Source organism: Lissotriton helveticus, chromosome 5_1, assembly GCF_964261635.1.
Source record: "Lissotriton helveticus chromosome 5_1, aLisHel1.1, whole genome shotgun sequence".
Classification (NCBI taxonomy): domain Eukaryota; kingdom Metazoa; phylum Chordata; class Amphibia; order Caudata; family Salamandridae; genus Lissotriton; species Lissotriton helveticus.
This window is the reverse complement of record NC_136065.1, coordinates 709,363,875-709,385,578: the sequence shown is the minus strand read 5'-3', so window position 1 is coordinate 709,385,578 and position 21,704 is coordinate 709,363,875. Positions and strand designations below refer to the sequence as shown.

Genomic DNA, 21,704 nt, shown 5'->3' with positions numbered 1-21,704 from the left:
GGTCAGAGCACGATAGGCTCTCTCAATCGCGAAGCAGGTGGACCTTGCATCGGAGGGTAGTAAGGATTTAAACCAACCAGTAAGAAAATCATCCATCGATGTTCCTTTGCATCCTTCCGGGAAGCCAACCAGGCGTATGTTGTTGCGCCGAGCCCTACCTTTGACATCTTTGACCCGAGAAGCCAATTCCTGCGTCACAACTGTAAGTTTATTGACTATCTTCTGGAGAGTCGTCATGGAGTCCTCCACCGTAGAGACCCTGGCTTCCACCTCTGTGATCCTTTCCACTGCCTTACGAAGGTCCTGACGTAAGAGTGATACTTCGGAACAGACTGTCCCGTTCTGTGCCTCAAGCGCCGTCCGCAATTGATTAATCACCGCCAGCAGGACAGCATTATCCGGGGAATGACCCGCAGCGCCTTCGTTCCCTAGATCTGTAATGGTGTAGTGATCCAGAGTGTTTTGCTTAGAGGTGGCTGAACACAGTTTGCCTTTGCCCATGGCAGGGAGAAGGAAAAGTCTGAAATTGGTAAAGGAGAGAAAGCGTCAAGGAAGTATAGACTGGAGCCCTCTCTCAAAGCGCTGGTGACACGTGTATCTAGGGTAATTATCCTCAATGCGGAGCCCGATGCTTTACGATAGTCACACCGATCAGGACAGGGGCAGGACTCCAGACAAGGCCTCACAGATTCTGGCCTCTCTGACAGGAATCCGCACCAGTCCTAGCCTGGCCTCTTACGCTGCCTGGGGAGGACAGTCAAGTAGGCCCCCTAATGGGACCAGACTCGCTGGACCCTTGACCCGGTAGTCCCTCCCTGACTGTATATTCAGGGGGTCAGTGAGGAAGGCTTTCACCACATTGTCACGCAAAGCTGAGTCACCCCTGATGTGTATGGGGATGCCAGCACAAAATCACCTAGAAGGGCAGTCCAACCATGTGTGGCCCACTTCCACTTACCCCTCAGGAGCTCCAACGGACCCCCCACACCTCGGTGTGTAGGTGCAAGTGGGGGGAGGGGGTGCTGCACCGGATGAGGGTTCTACAATGGGACCGTGTTCCCTTCTGACTCACTGCGATGTTGGCAAAAGCGCCAGCCAGGTCCGCAGCCCACGCATCCGGAATTGGGCTTCGTCACCACCCAATAGTCAGCTCCAGGAAATAGCCACTGTGCCTGCAAGGGAGGGGCGGAAAGGAGAGAAGGATGTCCGTCCGCCCGGTACTGTAGCCAGGCCAGGACCAGGGAGCCTCCGATCGTGCTCACTAGGAAGCACAGCCGGGCCCCGTGGTCTCACCGTAATTAGGCCTCCCGATAGGGGCAAACTCGAGTCGTCTCAGGACGGCTCCTTCACCAGAAACCCTGATCGCTCCGCCACCACACAGGCTAAGCCACAGCACGGCGGCCCGACTTCCACACAGCTATCCCACGTAGTTTCTGAGGGCGCAGACACCAGCGGCCTTCCTCCTGCTCCACGCCGTCTCTGTACAGGCTGCTTCTTCACCGGCGTTAGACCGTGGCCAATATCAATATCGCAGCAACTCCCGGACCCGTGGCGGGTGGTAATGTTCCCCTGGATCACTGTATGGTCCGTGGCTCAACTGGAGTCAGGACAGGAGTAGTGTCGGATAATGGCAGATATGGGCTAAGGCAGACGGAGCTCAACCAAGGCAAGTCTGCCATGCTTGGCTTCCAAGCCCCGTCCCCTTATTGTAACATTTTACATTTTTAAACAATTATATTAGTACTTGATAATAAACATGTATATAAAGCTAAGTAAATGAAAAACTTTTTAATGCTTTTTTTAAAAAGTAATTTATATTTAATTACTATTGTATGTTGTATATTTTCCACTTTTATTGTCCAATGTTAAGCATTTTAACATGTCTTGCATTGTTTTACAAACATGTTTTCAACATCATTTTAACATATATTTTCCCATGCAAATTAAATAATTGAATATATTTTATACTATTATTTAATTTATACTTTCAATTTAGCAACTTTTTTACATGTTGAATCATTTTTTTAAATTTTCCTATATCTATTAAACGTTTTTACATTATTTTCTATTCATTTCTATGGGGAGACAGTCTTTTTTTAGTTTCATTTAGTGAGCATTTGTTTACTTCAGCTTTTATTTTGTAATCAATTTGTGTTATTTTTAGTTTATTTTCCCAGAACTAGTTTGTTGTAAGTTTCTGCTGTTCATCGGAACAGTAAGGTCCTTTTTAAGGGTTTTGAGGGTAGGGGTGGTTAAGGGGGAGGTGTACAAGTTAGTTATAGTGTTATTTATGCCTTTTTGGTATTTCTAGATGTAGTAATAGTAGTTTTTTTTCACTAGTTTGTAGTTTTGGGTTTTCACACACTATTTTAGTAATGTTTTGTTATGTTATATTGTGTTTTGCTATTCATATTTTGATGGTTAAGTGTGATGTATATGTATTTTGGGGAATGTAATGTGTTTTGCAAGTGGGTTTTTCTACTATAATTCACAGGTTTTTGTCTAGGCCAAGTGTGTCTTATAGACATTGGGAGTTTCTTTTTTTTTTTTTTTTTAAATGAAATCAATTTTAATTTACAATAAAACAATGCTTTTTACTTTGATTTACTTTGTTTTGGTTTTCCTGGAGTGTTTATTTTTTTACACTTTTGTTTTTTATGGTTCTTACATACTTTGGATTGATTTGAGCGATCTCTATTGGATTCATTTTATTTTTGCATTTTCTTTGGCTGGTTTGAAAAAAATTTACCTGTTTTTGGTGGATTACTTTGACTGTGTGAATGCAGAGGAATATCTGTAGCTACAGAACAGTGAGGGCTCGACTCACAAAGGTATACTAAGACCTGAAGCCTAAGTTTAGACCTGAAGTTCAAGTTTGGACTTCAATGGTCTAAACTTAGACTTCTGGTCTAAGTTTACTTTTGTGAAGCCTGAAGCCCCGAAGTTTAGAGTTAATTTGTAAACTTAGACTTCAGGTCTAAAGTTAGAATTCAGGTCTAAATTTAATTTTGTTAATTGGGCTCTTAGACTTCAGGTCAGAACTTGGACTTCCTATCTAAACTTAGACTTCAAGTCTAAATTTCACTTTGTGAATCGGGTCCTCAGGCCACTAAAAGGGCAGTAGGTCTGAAAGGAAATAAGCTACCAGCAAGGGTAAATCACCTAAATGCACTATATCTGCCACACCCTTGACTCTTATAGACTGCTGGGACTGGGTAGAATGAGTCCCATATAAAGTCACAGTTACTTTAAGGAGGTGGGACTGGGCCAGTATCCCCCCCTTAAGGCCATATCTTCAAAGGCAGGTATGGCTTCATTGTAAAACATTTATGTTGCTCAGTGTATGAAGGCATGAATGATGTGAAATACGATTGCAGATTAGTCTTTAAATCTATATTCATGCAAGATACACAATACTCTTGATTGCTGTGGATAAAACAAGTCTAAGATATATGGCAGTGGACAGTCAGACTAAGGGCCTGATTATGACAGCTCGCGGTCCAGCAGACGGACCACCGATGCCGTGGTCTGGAGAACACAACAAAGCCTCTGGTGTTCAGAATGCCGTATTCTGGGTGGACTGCTGGGTCAGTGGTCTATAGTTGGCAGTCCCACCATGGCTCGGCCATTAAGATGGGCCGCAGTAGATGCTGCTGCGGTGCAGTGTCTTTTGCACTTCCATGCAGTGTGTGCCATGCACCATGTCGCGCATGGCACGCACTGCACTCATGACAGTGCATGGAGAAGGGGGCACAACATTTGCACCCATTCACTACCCCCCCAGGCGAAATTGCCGGGAGGCCCTGTTTGGTGCACCTTTCTTTTCTTTCCGACATCCTTTTCATGGCGAGGTTCCAGCCATGAAAAGGCTGGTGAAAAGAGAAGTCATAATCCCGATGGTGGTACCCGTCTCAGCACTGCCGCTATTCAGCACTGCCTTTGCCTCCGCAGCACCGCCAGGATCCTAGGCTGGTAGCAGTCCGACTGCCAAACTCAAAATCAGCCCATAAATCTGCAGGTGCTTTTGTAGAGTCTATTGTCAAAACACCACCAAACGGTTCTCATAGACTAGGGGCCTAATTCTCAAAGGTAAACTTGCACTTTTGTGTAAGTTTAGTATTGTTTATGTATTCTCAATTTAAATGTTGTTAATTGTAATTTTACGATTGTGTCCTGTCTTTTTATGTGCAGATCCTCCGACACGAGTCTCAAGGGTCGGAAAATTGCTTATAGTAAAATTAAACTCCTTGTTTGTGAATACCAAAAAAATATTAAACATACACAAATGTGTAAGTTTACTTTTGTGAATCAGGCCCGAATAGTTTTACAGTAGCTGAGAGTTTGCTGGAAACTAATACAGGTTATGTGGGATTTGTCAACAAATCACGGCTAATTAAAAAAAAAAAAATAACAATTACCTTTATTTTACAATTTAAGATTAAAAAAATCCCAAAGTGAATATAGTCACAAATAAGTAGTTAAAGGAGTGTTAAATGAAGAGCTTTGTGTTTTGTTACCGTGTGTGTATATCACATACACGTCTCTCACCATGCAACATCTCATCTTATGCGCTAAGGTCAAACGTTCTGAGGAATGTGAATCTTTAAAGCTATACATTATGTGTAAAGTTGCACCTTTAGGTGTTATACCTAGTGGTGACTGTACAGCATATCTTCAAATTCGGTGCATGTGTAATTGAATTGCATTGTTCTCGAGCAGAACCTGGTGAATAATAGTTGAAAAATTAGGGCCATGTTTTGTTTCCTGCATGAATACCGTTTGATACAATGATTAATATACCCTGTGTTTTTTTCTAGTGCCAATCTTACCTCTCCATCCTTAGCTGTTCAGGTCGTAGAAGGGAATAATATGTGTATGGGGTTTTACTTCATCCAAAATCTTTAAATTTTTTTCCAATTACAGACCTCTTTTTTTCATACAACTTTTTATAGATTATACCTAGCGAATTCTGTGAAGAGAAAAACCCTGGAGTTGTTGGTTTTCCTACAAATCAGGGAAAGATTTACAGTACAAAATAGCACAATGGAGGGCAGCAGCGAAGTTTCATAAGGTGTAAAGGTAGTGGTGGATGGCACTGAATCGAGTGGTGGGCGAGGTGGGGAGTTTTAAAACTTTTTAAAGATCACTTACCTGTAAACATCTGCCACCTCCCCTCCATCCTCTTCCCTTCCTGACTCCCGCAGCACGGGAGCACACAGGATCCTAGACTCCCCAAAACCAATTATGATGCTTCTGTCACCAGCATGACAGCAGCATTGTGATTGGTCTGAGCAGCCTGTTTGGCTGCTTAAGCAGTGCCTGCAGCCTGGGAGAGTACTCCACCTGGCTGTGCAACACAGCTAGGTGGAGAAATGCCAAGTGCACATGTCTGTTTGGCCGGTCCAAGACTGCCGGCCAAACTGTCGTGCGCACTTACGGTGGACCAACCACTCCTCCTCCCTGTGACCCCAGCCTCGCCCCACCCTAACCTGGTCCTGTAGTCCATACTAAAAAAAAAATGATAGTAACGTTGTGTTATCATTTTATTTTTCCTTTTTTACACTGCTCATATAGCTGTGGGGCAACGCTCCTTAGCGGAGGACCACCACTGTGTAAAGGTGTGTGTGTGTGTCCTGTCTGGCATAGGTTATCTACTGGAAAGATAGCCTTCCTGCACAAACTCCTATGTCAAGACTTAAATAAAATATTTCAAACATTGAATGTGTGCAATGTGTGAAATGTAAGGAAAAATACAACATTTCTCCTACTTGGAGCCTGTCTAACTATTTAGTAGATATGACTTTGTGTCAAAACCTTGGGTAGTTGGCCAAGAAATGGCACCTTTTCTACACAAAAAAGTTTAATGTTGGAAAGTAAATACCATATCAAGACTTGCACCTTTTTGTATAACTCTTTGATGGTGCAAAGTCTTGGTGAATCTGCCCCTTAGAATCTAAAATCAGGCACAAACCTCATTTGGGCCCATTTTCCTATTCTCCATAGAAATAAGAATGAGTCCCTAAATAAAATCTGTGAACAGGCACACAATAGCTCTACATAGATGAGTTTGGCAGTGCTCATCTGCTAGAGATATCTTTGTAACTTGCTTTAATTAGAGCCTGCTCCTTAAACTACATAATATTGTTTAAGCACAGACCAAACACCAGCCTGCCCTACATGAAAAAATATGTGCCCAACAGACATCAGTTTTAGAGATGTTTTCAATCTCCCTCAGTTCTGTCAAAATCCCTTCATAAACTATTCTCACACTTTCTTCCGGAGCAGCTGCCCTCAGTCTGGCACACTTGATAAGCTGGACACGTGTTGTCTGGCAAGTGAACAGCTGCTGCTGCTTGTTTTGAGTGACACAATATCAGCCTCTGGAAAGAAGAAGCGGAGTACCCTGTCTATAAAAAGATGTTGCCCTCCAAAGCTGGAGTTCTAATTATTGTCTGTCTGTGTCTAAGTTTATTAATTTTAAATCCCCATGAAATGTTAAGTGCTTTACACCCCTGGCCCATTCTGGCATTGCTATTTGTGAGTTACAGCAGACAGGAAGCAATGACCAGAGTGGGCGAAGTGGGAATTTTCGGGGATTACATGTCACAACAATAATCCAAGCTAGATGCTGAGTGACACTTCCAAAGGGGGAAGTCGTACGACTTCAGCATGTCCCAGAAAGCTGTGCACAAGCTTTCTACATCACTTTCTTCACTCTAAAAAGTGATGCGTTAATCCAGTATAAGTGAACAGCATAAAACGTCAGTGTTTTTTTGTGTAAAATCCTCTCTAACAGAAGTGCATTGGAATTGAGTAAAATACGAGTAACAGATGTAGGTGGATTTAAGTTGCACAAAGCTAGCTGTGGAGCTATTGAGTGCTGCATAACTAAAGGGGAATACAATGGATCAATGGAGTGAGTTTAGCCCCAGGTGAGGGGGAATCCTGAAAGGGTGAAGGGGTTGAAGGATACAATGGGTACTGGGGAGATGACAGAAAGTAGTTCGGATAAAGTATTGCAATGGAGAAATTGAGCTGAATGTAGGGTGAAAGGTTGCACATAGACCATTGTTGCAAACTTACACTGAGATTAAATAAGGATAGTCTTGAGCTCTTTCTGAAGTGGAAGAGGGGTGATGCCTGGCGGATTTTAACTGAGATGTAAAATCGCACCCTTGGGCAGGGCATCTTGGTCCCTAGCAGGTCTGCTGCTCGCATCTTGGAGATTTCCTGCAGATGCCTTGATCTTTGCTGCCAGTCATAGCTCTGTTACAGTGCTGTGCCAGTGCTGACTGCTTAGCTGATCATTAATCTATTAAAGAGTCTGAAAATCTTTAGTAAGGCAGGTCGCTGCTTGGAGTTCGCCTGGAGGATACTCCTAAGTAGGCATACAGCAGTCAAATATGCCATGTGACAATGCAATGCACACATTGTGTTGAGATATGTAGGAATAACTCGACCCTGCAAACCTGAATCAGTTAATGTAGGCAGTCGAGACTTTTGAGTGATGTAAATCCAGAAGCTGAGATTAGTATTACTGTAGAAGCCTAGGGATTTCCAGCTGTCTACAATTTGAAGTGTGACGCTATCCAATTTCATTTTGTGTAACAAGAATGTTATTTGCTAGTACTACCAACATTAACAAACTCTGTTTTGGATGGATTTAGCTTGAGCTAAACTCTGGACATCCAAGATTGAAAGTTGTGAAGCATTTCATCAGCTGGGGGGGGGTCCAATGGCTAATCAATTAGCTTTAATCTGGGTTCACAAGAAATTATCCGGATAGGATCTTTTAACATCAAATCTCTGTAAAGATTCTCCTTTGATTTATCATTTGTCTTTACATTCAAAGCAGGGGGCAGTTTTGAGAGTACTGGATACAGTTGCAATTTTGTGAATCTCAGGGTTTGCAACCACAAAACGATTTGGTACATCTGGCCCCAGGTCACTAGAATACAATTCCTCCAACATTTTACAAATTAGTGCATAAGAAAAAGGTGCCGCTGATGTACTGTTTTGCGTTAAAAACTTGAAAATCGCCCCCCCCCCTCCCCCGGTGCAAATGATGTGCTCTGTTCTGGGCGTGGATGTGTGGCAGACAAATTACAGGGGCCATTCAAAAACTCATTCTCCTTCAGTAATTATAGGCCTGGTTTATATGTTGGTGGAAAGGGTACTTGCAACGGATTACCCTTTCCATCAACCTGAAGGTTGGACTGCTTCATTTAGGGTTAGATGGAACTTCAAGGCCTGATTCAAAAAGGTAAACTTAGACTTGAGGTCTAAGTTTAGACCTGAAGTCCAAATTTAGACCTGAAGTATAAATTTAGGGCTGAAGTCTGACTTTAGACCTGCAGTCTAACTTTAGACTTGAAGTCTAAATTAATACTTCAAGTCCAAGTTTAGACCTGAAGTTTAACTTTAGGCCTAAAGTTTAAGTATTTTTTTTAAATATTTTTATTTATAATTGTAATTTCAACTTATGATCAAACAAGTCATGAATACACAATTCAAATTGGAAGTCAGGCCGCAGCCTACCTTGTAGGGCAAATAATATAACAACAGTTCCTTCGAAAGAGAGCATGCATTTAGGCTCAAGCGCCACATATGTACAAGTGCCGAGGGTCACACCAGAATTATCCACTTTTCTGAAGTTTAACTTCAGACTTGAAGTTTAACTTTAGACTTAAAATTTAACTAAGTTTGGACCCGAATTCTAACTTTAGACCTGAGGTCTAACTTTAAACTTGAAGTCTAAATTTATACCTCAAGTCCAGGTTTAGACCTGATGTTTAACTTTAGGATCGAAGTTTAACCTTTGACTTAAAGTTTCACTAAGTTTAGACCCGAAGTCTAACTTTAGACCTGAAGTCTAACTTTAAACCTGGAGGGTCCGATTCACAAAGGTAAACATAGACCTGGGGCCGTATTATGCATACAGCACATTTTCATTGTTTTTGCTGGGTGCACCCTTTAAAAGCTGCACCCAGCACAAACAATGAAAATGCACTGTATTAGCATGAATGCACTGCCCCCAGAGCAGCTGCAAACTTGCACCGCCCCCAGGGCAGCTGTGAACTTGTGCTGATCTGGGGGCAGCACATTCATGTGAGAAATGGAGCAGCTGCTTTGAAGCCGCTCCATCGTTCTCTGTGCAGGTGGCAACCCGCCTGCACTTTTATGAGGAATTAGAGTTCCCCCTTCGCAGGTGAAGGCATTGAGGGACTGCACCTGGATGTAAAGGAATGTCTGGGTGGTCCATAGGACCCCCTTGCCTCCCTTAAGAGGTCTGCCATCAGGAGGCGCACTGATTGTATGCCACCTTTTAGGTGCTGCACTGTCAGCATGCCTCCTGACTGCTTCTTTGCCTCTGCGCTTGTGTCTGTAATACGGCACGGGTGCAGAGGCAAATGGATTCCCCCATTTGCATGGGGTCGTGGTCATGCCCCCAAACAAATGAGGGTACATCCTCTGATGATAGCGCTGGTGCTTTATGTGCTCCAGTGCTATTGGTATTAGAGAAGAGGACACACAAATGTCTGCTGCCCCTTCTGTATTGCCAAAATGCCCTGGAAGCACCGCAGATCTGGTGCTAACACCTGTAGCACCCCCGGGGCACTTCTATAATATGGCCCCTGATGTCTAAATTTAGACCAGAGGTCTAAGTTTAGACATGAAGTTTAAGTTTAGATATCAGGTCTAAAGTTAGACATCAGGTCTAAACTTAAATTTCAGGTACACACGTAGGGTCTAGGTGGAAGTGCAGTGGCGGTCGGGGACCGCTGTGCTAGTGGTCCGATTGTTGTATTACAACTACGGCAGTTGGATAGCCATACGCCCGCTGGAATCCCCAGGGATCCGTGATCCGTGGCGCTGTGGTCTGAGGGCCACAATATGCTGCCTGTGCTGCTGTTATTTATGAAGAGTTTGATTTTAAATTGTAGAATATTGTACATTCTATAGGTTTATTTGCTACATTTATGGGTAATTTGCCTAACAGATTACTCTATTAGTATTTGTTGGTAGCTTTTTTCTGTTAGTAATGCTTCTATAAATTTATAGGGTATAGGATAGTTTCTGCCTAGTGTGGTTTAGAAGGCATTGTGCCTTACTTTCACTGTGTTGTTTGTTTTGGCTTTCGGTGCCAAGATGATGTCATGGACATTCCATCATGGTATTTAGAATTTGGGTTGTGTCACCGTCCAGAGTGAGGCAGTCTGCCACCCCAAATGTCTTTGAAATAATCCATTAGGAGGCTTAGTTTGTCTTTAGTTTGTTAGCAGAAATGGCTTTCTATTAATGAATTGTGGTGGTTGGCTACCTCTGTGGCAGGGACATAGGCAATTGCTATCATTTTTTTAAAATTTCAAATGCAAATTGGCTGTTTGTACTACACTTAATGCAGATTGTTGGAGGTGTCTCCATATCCTTTGATTGAAATGATAGTAACAGGCTCTGTATGGGTACATTTCTAAAATGGTTTGAACCATGGCTTGCTCAAAGTCTATGATTATTTTTGGGGTAGTAGTTATTTGTTTTATGTTTGATGGGGTTTAAGAGGTCGTAGTAAGAGCTGTTTTTCTATTTGGTAGTAAGTTATATAAAGAAGGGATATTTCAGTTTTGATATTCATCGTGTATGGTGTATATCTTAGTAAATGTTTTGGAACGCTTTTGAAGGTTTCATCGATCATCTAAGTTTGACATTTGCTAAGTTTTAATAAGTTATTTGCTGTGGAGAATATCAGGATTTGTTTCTCAATTTTTAGATTTTCATGAGAAGGAAACATTCTTCATATTGTGTCATAGTTCAATGTTCGGTTATTTGTATGTCTTGGTATAGCTGGTGGCTTTTTTACTTTGTGCAGTTAAACATTTTAAAGTGGGGATAAGTGGTAGTTGGCCTGTGATGTGTTTGGGGACTTTAGGTAAAATATCTTTAGGGATTTTGGTTGTGGGTTCATGGGAACTAGTGCTTGCTTATTTTGTATCCTACAATATCTCCTTTACTTCTATTCCACATTAGGGCCTGGTTGTGCTCTGTTACGTGTATAACATGATCTTTTGTAATTGCCCTCCCATAACGCATGCATTAAAATAATATCTGGTAAATTTACAGTTTATATTTTCTGTAGATGCACTTTCTTGGCTGTAGGTTTTACCCATTTAGTAACTGTTTCCCTTTTGCCGAAATTATACACTTTACTGCCTTTGTTATTGTATCTGAAAATAGTGGAATGAATATTTACAATATTTGAAAGTTTGTACGATATTTACATGTAAAATTATGCACCTACCTTTATTTTGTATACTTACATGTATGTTCTGTTTATATGTATCACACAGTTTTGCAGATTTTCCATTGGGGGTGTTCTAATGTTGAGCATGTGCTTTCTTTCTGTTGAAAAAAATGTTAGTTTCATTTTAAATGTTAATTTAGTGGTAGATTGTAGAGGTTGAGGTTATTAGGTTTATTTTTACTCGTTATTTGGATGAATTTATAGTTTTTAAATATTGTATGTAAACTTACTTTCTTATATGTTTTTGCTGGTTTATGGCAGTTGTATTTTTTTCTGGAAGTTTATCACTATTTGAAGTCCTGAGTAAGTAATTAAAAGACTTATAGAGGGTGCAAATGCCCATAGGCATCTTATCGCTAGCCTCTGACATCAAGCTCAGTGGGAAAACCTATAAGAGAGAGATCGTGCGAAGGGCCAAGTATAATGTTGTTTCCTATGTTGTAGTACCTCAGAATGGGTTCTGAGGTTAAAGGGCAATGAGTTCCACAGTTTAGATGTGGAGAAGGAGAAACGTCCGCCACCTCGATTGGCCTTGTTGAGTCTAGGAATGACCACCATTTTAGCTACAGTAGATCAAAGTGTATGCTAAGAAGTATACTATTGGAAGATCTTTCTGAGGTATTTGGGACGACATTGTGAAGGACTTTGTGTGCCATGCACAGAGCTTTGAAATTGACCCACTCACAAATTGGAACTCAATGAAGGCTTATGATGGCTTGAGAAATCGAGCTACATTTTGGAATCTTCAATATCAGACTGGCTGCAGGTTTTTTTACTTAACAGATGTTGTTGGATACCCTCATAAAGAGCATTGCAATAGTCAATCCTAGAGATGACTAGGGCAATAATGATGATCTTTTGGAGTGCTGGAGGAATAAAAGAGAAAATCTTCTTCAAGATACTTAACAAGAAGAAGCAAGATGAAGTGACCTGATTTATTTGGTCTGAGAAAGATAATTCCCATCACCTAGGTTTTTAGCTTTATTTACTCGAGAGAGAGAAGGGGGCCAAGGTTTTGTGACCACAAAGAGTCAGACCAGAAGCATGAGTCCTTGCAGAATAGAAGTACCTCAGTCTTATCTGGGTTTAATTTGAGGAGTTATCCTTTATTCAACCAGCAATTTGCTCCATGCAGTAGTTGAATTGTTTGGCCATCTCTTCGACGTCACAAGAGACTGAAACTACAATCTGTGTTGTTGGCGTAGGAAATCACAGAAAAACCAGAAGAGCGGATCAGGTTTGCCAATGGAGTAACATAGATATTGAAGAAAGTGGAGCTTAATGAAGATACCAGAGGGACCCCCAGGGAAGAGTGAAAGGGTCTAATGTAAAACCGCCCAAAGATATTACTTGCTCTTTATCAGTTAAGAATGAGCTTATAAGGGAAAGGGCAGAGTCCCTGATGCATATGGACTTCAGTCAGTTGATTAACAGAGAGCGGTTGATGGTGTTGAATGCAGTTGATAAGCCCAGAAGAATCAGATCCGCCTTACCACCTTTGTCGACTATGGACCTGATTTCTTCCGTAGCAGCCACTAGAGCTGATTGGCTACAGTGATTGGACCTAAAACCGTACTGAGAGCAATTTTGGAGATGGAATTTGTCAAGGAAAGCCATGAGATCTGCATTTATGTCTTTGTCAAGAATCTTGGATTTCAACAGAATGCATGAGATGGCCCGATATTTTTTCACATCTAGGGAGTCATGCAAGGGTCTTTTTAGTAGGGGAAGTACTGATGCCTTCTTACAGGCTGAAGGAAAGTGCCCTGAAATCATAATCTGTTTAGCAGTCTCGATAGATGAACTGCTATAGTCCCTGAGACGCTGTGAAGAACATTAGGGTGCCATGGATCCGTAGGGGCACCTGATAAAGTAACCTCAATGAGTATGGCAACCTATTCACTGTATGAGGGCATTAGCTGAAAAAACATTATAAGTTACATTGGGTCTAACATTGGACTTGCCATTAAGGTTAGAGGTGAATTTATGAAAGATTACATTAACCTAATGTATTATACAAGGTTTGGTCAGGTCCTATGGTGTTGTTAGCATTACAGTTTTCACTTTTTAATTAACTCTTTGGAAATGTTATTGGCAGTGTTCATTTTATCGATAACATGCCTGGAGTTTACTGCTATAATCAAGGACTTATAATTGCAGCTAAATTGTTTGTATTTTTTTTTCATCAGGACAATAGTTATTTCTCCATTTTTATTCCTGAATTCTGCATTTTTGTTTCAATAATTTTAGATCTTGTTATTACCACAGAGCAGAAGACGTCCTTCTGTGTTTTTTGATTGTCTTTGCAGGGGCCACCTGAAAGGCTGCAGAGTCAATCCAGTCCATAAAATTAGCAGTAGCTGTGTCAATGTTATTTCCAAATGTGGGTGGAGACTTTAAGAGAATATTATTAAGTTTAGTCTTGTCTATTTTTTGTCAGGGCATTTAATCAAATAGGCATGGTATATGTAGCTAAAGCTATTATTGGTAGGGACATTACGCAAGAGAAATAATGCTTTGTGGTTGGTCCATGTCAAGGGCAGGACTTTCTTCAAACTTAACTCATGATTACTGGTAAAAACCCCATTGAGGTTGTGATTTGTCAGATTGGTTGCTGAATTTATTATTTGAGTAATGTCAAAACTAAGCAAGCTATCAATTAAGTGTTCTGTGTCTTTATTGTCTAAGAACTCTAAATGAAAATTAAATATCCCAAGGATTGTAAAGTTAGGGAAATCCATACATGATTCAATGAACTCAATTAAGGTTTGAATGAATTTTGCTCTGGGCCCAGGAGGGTGATAGATTAAAATGACATTAGTGTTCAATTTAAACATAACCATAAGGGCTTTGCAGTCCAAGTGTGCTAGGCTGAAACAAGGCTTTCAAATGGTCGCCAAAAATTATCACATACTCACAGTCACGTTTAGCTTGCTGCTCCAATCTGGAAATATTTTAACCAATTGGAATAGCGATTCGTAAATCGGGTCTGAGGTAGAATCGGCCCAGGTACACGTAACAAAAAATATTATCTGGAGAATAAAGTTCCACAAACCGGATGTATTGCGCTATTTTAGCTGTTTTATTATTGTTCAGTACCAGGGTAGTCAAAAAGGGGTTTAAAAGGGTGTGAGCCTGGATGCCTTTAAGTCTTTTCCCGAAGCGTCAGCTGAACAGGGTTCCTCTCAACTGGGCTGGCCGTCTGAGTGAAGAGGTCTTCTGGATGGCTTCTGGTCCACGGACGGGATCCGGTTTCGCCTCGGAGGGGAATGAGAGAGAGAACAGGGCGGTTAGTCCTTTTGTTTTGGACCGTCGGAGTACTATCGCCAACACCCGGGTTGTGAGGGGGCCAAAGAGAACGTGAGGATGAGGACGGTAAGGGAGGGCTCAGAGAAGGGGGAAAAAGAAAGGGGAAGGGGAAGAGCGTGCTGAGGTGAGGGAGGAGTGTAGGGGCTATGGTACAAAGGACTAGGTGAAGTGACACGACTAACTATTATATACAGTGCAGAGAAGGGTCTGTCAGTGGTGTATACTTATGTACAGCTAGATTTACAACTATCTACAGAGAGGCACGGAGAAAAGATAACAGTGTACTCACATGCCCCGCCGCAACTCTCCAGCGAGTTGCGGCCGCTCTCCAGCAACCTCCTGAGGACTCCACCAATCTTCGGTCCAGACGTCCTCCTCTTCTTCGTCTCCGCTCCTCGCACTCCTTCCGCTCTCCTTCTCCGGTTCTCTGCACGCTGTCTCCTGCCACGAGTCCGCCGCCTGGAACGCTCTCCTCTCTTCGTCGTCGGCTTTTCTCTGTGTCGGGCCGGTGATGGGGGCGGGACTTCCGGGGTCACAGAAGATCGCTTCTGGTTCGTTGCGTGACCCTGCTGGTCGCTCCGTTTCCTGTAGGGAAAGAAAGAGAGGAGGAGTCCTATTCGTCAGGGACGCGGGAGAGACGGGATCAGAGGCCATGGAATCTCTGTTCTTGCGCCGCCCGGTTGAGGTGAGAGGCGCTCCCCTTCCACAATGTTCTATTTATTTTTATCAAGAGAATGTGTATTCAGAATAATACAAGTAAGCGAGTCAGACGGTGGAATGGATTTAGGGGTTAATAGAAGGAAATGCACCATAGTGCATGCCTCCGTTTGTGAAGCATTGTTTGGTGTGAATGTAAAGTTGCAATTTGAACAGCTTAAATAGTCAGTATTAAAATCTGGTTTAGAGGGTTCACAGAGATTGTTCCCACCTTGGTTGCAGAGCTCCAGGAGCATTTCCCTTGAATATACTTGAGTAGAAAAACAGCCAGGGATTCTGGCGCAGGGTACATTACGGTCGCAGCCGGGCTTATCCCTGGTGCTTCTTTGGCGCTCCAGCTGCAGGTGTCTGCACTGATATTCGCCTAATATAGGCGTTGCTAAGTGCTCAGACTAGCTCACCAAACTCCCAAAATGGTGGTGCAGTATGTTGCAAGATTCATTCAGGAAGTGGAGCAGCACAAGTATAGCCCTTTCTGCACAAACAGCACAAGCTGCGGTGGACTGAGGGGCAATGAAGCGGTTTGCAGTGCAAAGAAAGCAAATGTAAGTTCCATCCTCCCTATCAGAGTCCCTCTAAAAAGTTAAAATGAGCAGTGTGTTTAATAATCAGGGACGCTGCAAGCCCGTGCTACGCTGCTTGTCTGGATGGCATTCACCTAATGTAGGCGCAACCAAGTCCTCAAACTATACCGCCAAACTTCCAAAATGGTGGTGCGGTATCTAGCAAGATTTAACCATGAAGTGTGGCAGCACAAGCATAGCCCATTCTGCACAATCAGCACAAGCTGAGGCAGACCAAAGGGCAATTAGGCGGCACATGGTGCAAAGAAAGCAAATGTAAGTTTCCTCCTCCAAAAATGAGCTGTGTGTTTAAAAATCAAGGCCTACTAGTAGCATTTGAATCACCAGCCCTGGCACACTCAGTGCACTTTACTAGGGACTTACTGGCCAAACAAATATGCCAATCATGGATAACCGATCACAATAACAATTTACCCGGGGAGCACTTGCACTTTGACACTGATCAGCAGTGGCAAAATACCAAAAGCATCAAAACCAGCAAAAAACGAAATACAGCACAGCGTCACAAATAGAGGAGGTAGAGGCAAAAAGTCAGGGGAAACCACGCCAAAGATGCCAGGTCTAACAAGTAGGATATGTACTTTTGAGTTTTACATGTCTTAACAGCGAAAAACTCTTAAATTAGTTTTTCACTATTGCAAGGTCTATCTCTCCCATAGGATAGCATTGAAGTTATCTTATTACATTTAATAAGCTGTAACTTCCAAATAGGAACAGGTAAACAGTTTATATTTGGTGTGTTGTATTGTAAAAAAAATCCTCTCCTGTAGTGAAGTCGAATTTTTTATTGCAATTTCGAAAATTACACTTTTAGAAAGTTGCATTTTCCTGCCTTAGCCCTTGAATACCTGCAGCCTGTCACTGGTCATATGACTGGGTGTAGTTGGCAGTTGGCATTTGTGTATGCCTCCTAGACAACCACACACAATAGAGGGCTTAGGTGTGCCTGGATGGTTCATCACTGGCAGGACGGGAGGGCGGAGGTAGGCACTCCCCCACTTAAACCTAAATAGGCTATGTCCTCCCTCCACACAAAGGATTGCATACCCCCTGTAGTTAGTCTGGAGCCAGGGCAGAGGAGGCAGGGAGCCTGAGTCTCTGCCATGAAGGAGGATTGCTGTGCTGCTGAAAGGACTGCCACTCTGCTGGACTGCAGCCCTGCTGGATTACTGCCCTGGTGACCTTTTGCCTGAGACAGATGGATTGGACCTGCACCTGTACCTGTACCCAGGACTCCCAGAGTGGCTCCAAGGGCTAGTCTGCTGGCCTTCTGTTCAGAACCACAGGGACATATGAGGCTCCCACCCACCTGACCCTGCACCCGGATCCACTTGGAGTAAGCCTCCAACCTCCAAGTAGCGCTCCTTAGGTCCTAAACCATTGGTGTGGCCTCAGTGCAGCTGAATTTAAGTTTTTGGACTCTTTGCGACCTCGAACGTCCCCATTGGTGCCAAATCCTTGTAGCTCACTTCCCCCGCCAATGCAAAGTTATGTCAACCTGACCCTTCGCACTACAGCATAGACTGCTGATGGGGAGTGCTTTTGTGAAGTTTGGGCCCGACTGACGGGAATGACGTGTGAGAGGGACAGCCTGCTGTTCACGCTACATCGATGCCCACCCACGACACTTCCGTGTTCCTCACTACCCTTTTCACCACAAATGGGATTCTTCACACTGGACAGAGAAGGTAATATTCCAGTTCAACTAACCTGGCCCCTGTATCTGACCATCCCTCTATCGCGGTCAGTCTGAACGCACAACCAGATAGCCGCAAGAAGCATGTTGGGCTTTTTGATGATATTGTCACTTAAATCTTTAAAATCGCATATCTTCTGTTCTACTGATTGGATTTTTGTTGTTCTGGTCTTGATTTATTTATCAAAACTTGCCCTTTTCTCCTAGGTGGTGTGGTATTGTACTTGTGTTATGATTCACTTTATTACTGTTTGAAGTTTTGCATAAATACTTTAGACATTGCCTCTAAATTAAGCCAGACTGCTATGTGCGCAGTTTGAGCACAGGTTAATTTTGGGTTTGCTTGTGACCTCATCCTGACAAGAATTTTGTTTGCTGCTTAAGTAGGGTTTCACTCTCCTCAACCAGTAACCTAATTTCTTACACTGTGGTTGGCTGACCTATTGGTAGAACATCTGGATAGATGGCCCTGGCACCTCCGGAAGGAAAGAGGGAATGGACTGCAGGTTGTGCACAAAGGGGTGAGTGTGTTTAATATATGTTATCAGAGGTGAGAAAGCAGAATGTTAGAAATACCAAATTGCCACTTACATTTGAACCATGTCCTCAATGCCATAAAAATGTAACACCTCAAAGAAAGAAGGCAATGAAAGGAGAGAGAGTAAAATCAGAGAACAAATTATCAGAAGCTGTTAACTGACCATAAGATCCTAGCATAGCATGGAATGTTAATATCCTCCATAATCAAACCAAACAAGAAATCATTGTCAACTTCCTAAGAATCATCAATGTGATTTAATCTGACCGATAGAAACTCAGATAGGCATATAGCTTTTTCGGTTACAACTGGCAGGGACAATTATGAATGGGGGGCATTTTAGTCCTATGACACAATTTTGGATTGTTCATCAGACTACCAGAGGCTATAAAGATTGCCTCTGCAAGTTGCTATCTAGCTAAGTACAAACCAGGGGGTCGATTAGGATGGCGGTGAATCTGCCTCCTCCGGGCCGGTGGAAGCCACTGCCGGCCCGGAGGATGCGGATTCACCGCCGCGGTCCCTGACAACACTACCCGCCAGATTAGGATGGCGGTGGGATCAGCGGCGGACGGCAGGTCCGTCCGCCGCTGATCCGCGGGGTGTAGACCGCTATTTGGTGGCGGTGTCTGCAACACACCGCCAGCCAAATTAGGAAGCATGTGTAAACATGCTTTTCCGCGGCGGTTTTTCCGCCGTGGAAAAGCATGTGGACCAGGGTACCCCCCTGCATTTGCATGCACAAAGCGGCAGGCACCGCGCGGTGCCTGCCGCTTTGTGCATACAAATGCAATGCATGCATTTTTAACATTGCGGCGGGTGCTGCTTGAAGCAGCACCCGCCACAATGATAAATATACAGGATGTGACTGCCAGGGTGGCGGTCACATCCTAATTGGCATGGAGGGAACGCCCCCCCCCTTGCGGACGGTCCCTCCACCTCGGGGGTGGCGGACGGATGCAAGTCCGTCCGCCATCCTAATTGACCACAAGGTGTGGTTTATGGTCCTAGTTGGAAAATACACATTTCTGGCCAAATCTAGTGCTAGAGTTGAACTTGATGTTCTGAAATATTCATTATGTATGTTGTGTCAAATTGCCCCAATAGTCCTTATTAGACTACACTGCAACAATAAAAATAGTCTGAATAATACAGAGCTTTGATTTTAGCGAATGATAGCCCTCAGGGTAGATAGAGGGTGTTTGCAGAGAACATAACTCTGTTAGACATGCATCTTTTTATTTCTCCTCCGTAATATTATTCTCGGATAAACTTCTTATTGGCATCTTCAACTATTACACCCCAGATAACTACAACCATACATTCCAACATGCTTTAGTGGAAATCACATTCAATATAAATCATCTATGTATGTATCAATGTAGTAGTATTTGTATAATCCAAACCTAGGTAGAAAGTTACACCATACTGAACAGGATGAAGCCTGGGGAATGATAGAAATAATTAAAGGATGCAGGCAACAAATAATTCTAGTGGGCTGGAGGTATTGTTCATTCAAGACATGTGTGAGCATTAGGAGCAGTTCTGATGCCAATGGTCATGCTGTTCCAATCCTAATACATAGACAGAAAATAACTGCCGTCTGGCTTTTCCCTTCTTAATTTGATTTGATTTGATTTCTTTTTAACTGCAAACTGTTACCCCTAACTGGGCATCCAGATGCAGAGAGAATGTAAGAAGAGAAGCACAGGGTTGAATTATCAGGTGGTTGAATCCAATAAAATGCAGCCAGATTAGAAAAGGACAATCCCACAGATCTTTCAAACAGAAAGCTTGGGATGGGAGGGAAAGCAGCATTTCAAGAATGAAATAATCTTGTAGGCTGAGCATGTGCTATCTTATTTCTCAAATAAACGGGACCTTGCTGATGAAGCTAATTAAAACCCAAGCTGGACGTGTTAGAACACACATGTTTGTGTATGGGCAGCTAATGAAAGTCCATAAGGTGGTTGGAGGTGTGAATGGTCTGCAAATTAAATGTGCAGATGAGGTGTGCATGACCTGAAACATTGCAGTAGTGTTTTGGAATCATCCCATTTGAAGAACTTGTCATAGTGAAGGCATGAAATAATTAGCCTCATGACAGTCTGACGACAGGGACTCAAATATTTTTATTAGCATCCACAAGAGAGCAAAGCATGTGCCACTTGTCTAGCTTGGTGAGTTATGGAGAGATCCTGCTCTATAAACCAAGATTCATAGCCGAGGCAACCAGAGTAGGCATAGGTCTTTACATTTGAGGCCACCAAGAAGGGTTCCAAACATAGGGAAGGTTGCAAAACAACATTTGTTCCATTTTATCAGAATTGAATGTAAGACAATATTCATTGATTTAAATATATACTGCTGTCATGCAGTTAGCAAAGTTATCTAAGCTTATAAGTGTATTGTCTACTTGCAGAGCTTTGTTGAAACCAAAAGAAAGAACACGTTTTGCCAAAGGAGACATGTACACATTGAAAAGTATAGGGCTTGGTGGTACATTACAGATAATAGGTTGAAAGGGTGACTAAAAAGGTGGAAGGGCGATTGCACAGGAGCACCCTGTTGAGAATGAATCTTTCTGTTCAAGGATCAGATTAATAATAGCAACTACCTGAGGTTGTGGTAATAGAGTCTCATGAAACATGGTATCAAAAGCTGAAGACAGACCCAATAGGGCCAAGGTGGCAGAGTCCCCCTGGTCCAATATCATTCTTACATCAATTACTGCTACTAAACCTAACTCCCTACAATGTTTTGGCTTAAATCCAAACTGAGAGATGTCCAACAACATATAAGGTTCCAGATAATCTGAAACCTGCGTGTTGACAAATATTTCAAAACTGTTGCCAGGGAGTGGTAATAAACAGATTGGCTTATATTTAGCAAGTATTGAAGGATCAACAGTAGTATTTTTTAAAGAGAGGAATACATTGTGCTTGCATCCAACATGAGGGGACTTCTGCCTGGGAGAGTGATTAATTGCATAACTTGGTCAAGTAGAGAATAAGTGTACAATATGCTTTATGGAAATACCTGGAGGATGTGGATCAAGTGATAACATGGATTTACAGACGTTAGGACCAATAATGTGTCAGATAATGGCATGAACATTCTTTAAAAGCATTTCTCATTAGATATCCTCCTTGTATCAGAGGAAAAAGCTAATGTAGGATTATGCTGGTGCTTAAAATTAATGTATATAGCACCAAAGTTCTCTTTAAAGAAACTGGACAAATTATTGCATGGTGTCTGGATTGATGCATTTGCTAGCTTGAGAATTCCTAAAATTATTATCAATTTAAAAAATGTAATGTGTAGAATTTCTTGATGATGTATTGTGTTAACAAGGTTTGCTCTCAATGTGCTCCTCTTCAATCATTGGTATTGTTTTAGATGCAGTTTAGATACATTTTAATCCTCCTACATATAAGTACAATTCTGCTTACTGTATTTTTTCATACCCCACAGTTCATCCATATACCTGATCGCTAAGGGTGTATTACAACCTAGGTTAAGCTGTTGAGTTGGAGTAATGTAACCAAGAGCCAGTAAAAT

The 21,704-nt window shown here is 42.5% G+C and overlaps 1 protein-coding gene across 1 annotated transcript in view; it reads left to right on the top strand.

Annotated features, from left to right (window-relative positions):
• The window catches only part of LOC144754856 (polyunsaturated fatty acid 5-lipoxygenase-like), an 880,896-nt gene that overhangs the window by 293,430 nt on the left and 565,762 nt on the right, over nucleotides 1-21,704 (top strand). The gene's annotated exons all lie outside the window — the stretch shown is intronic.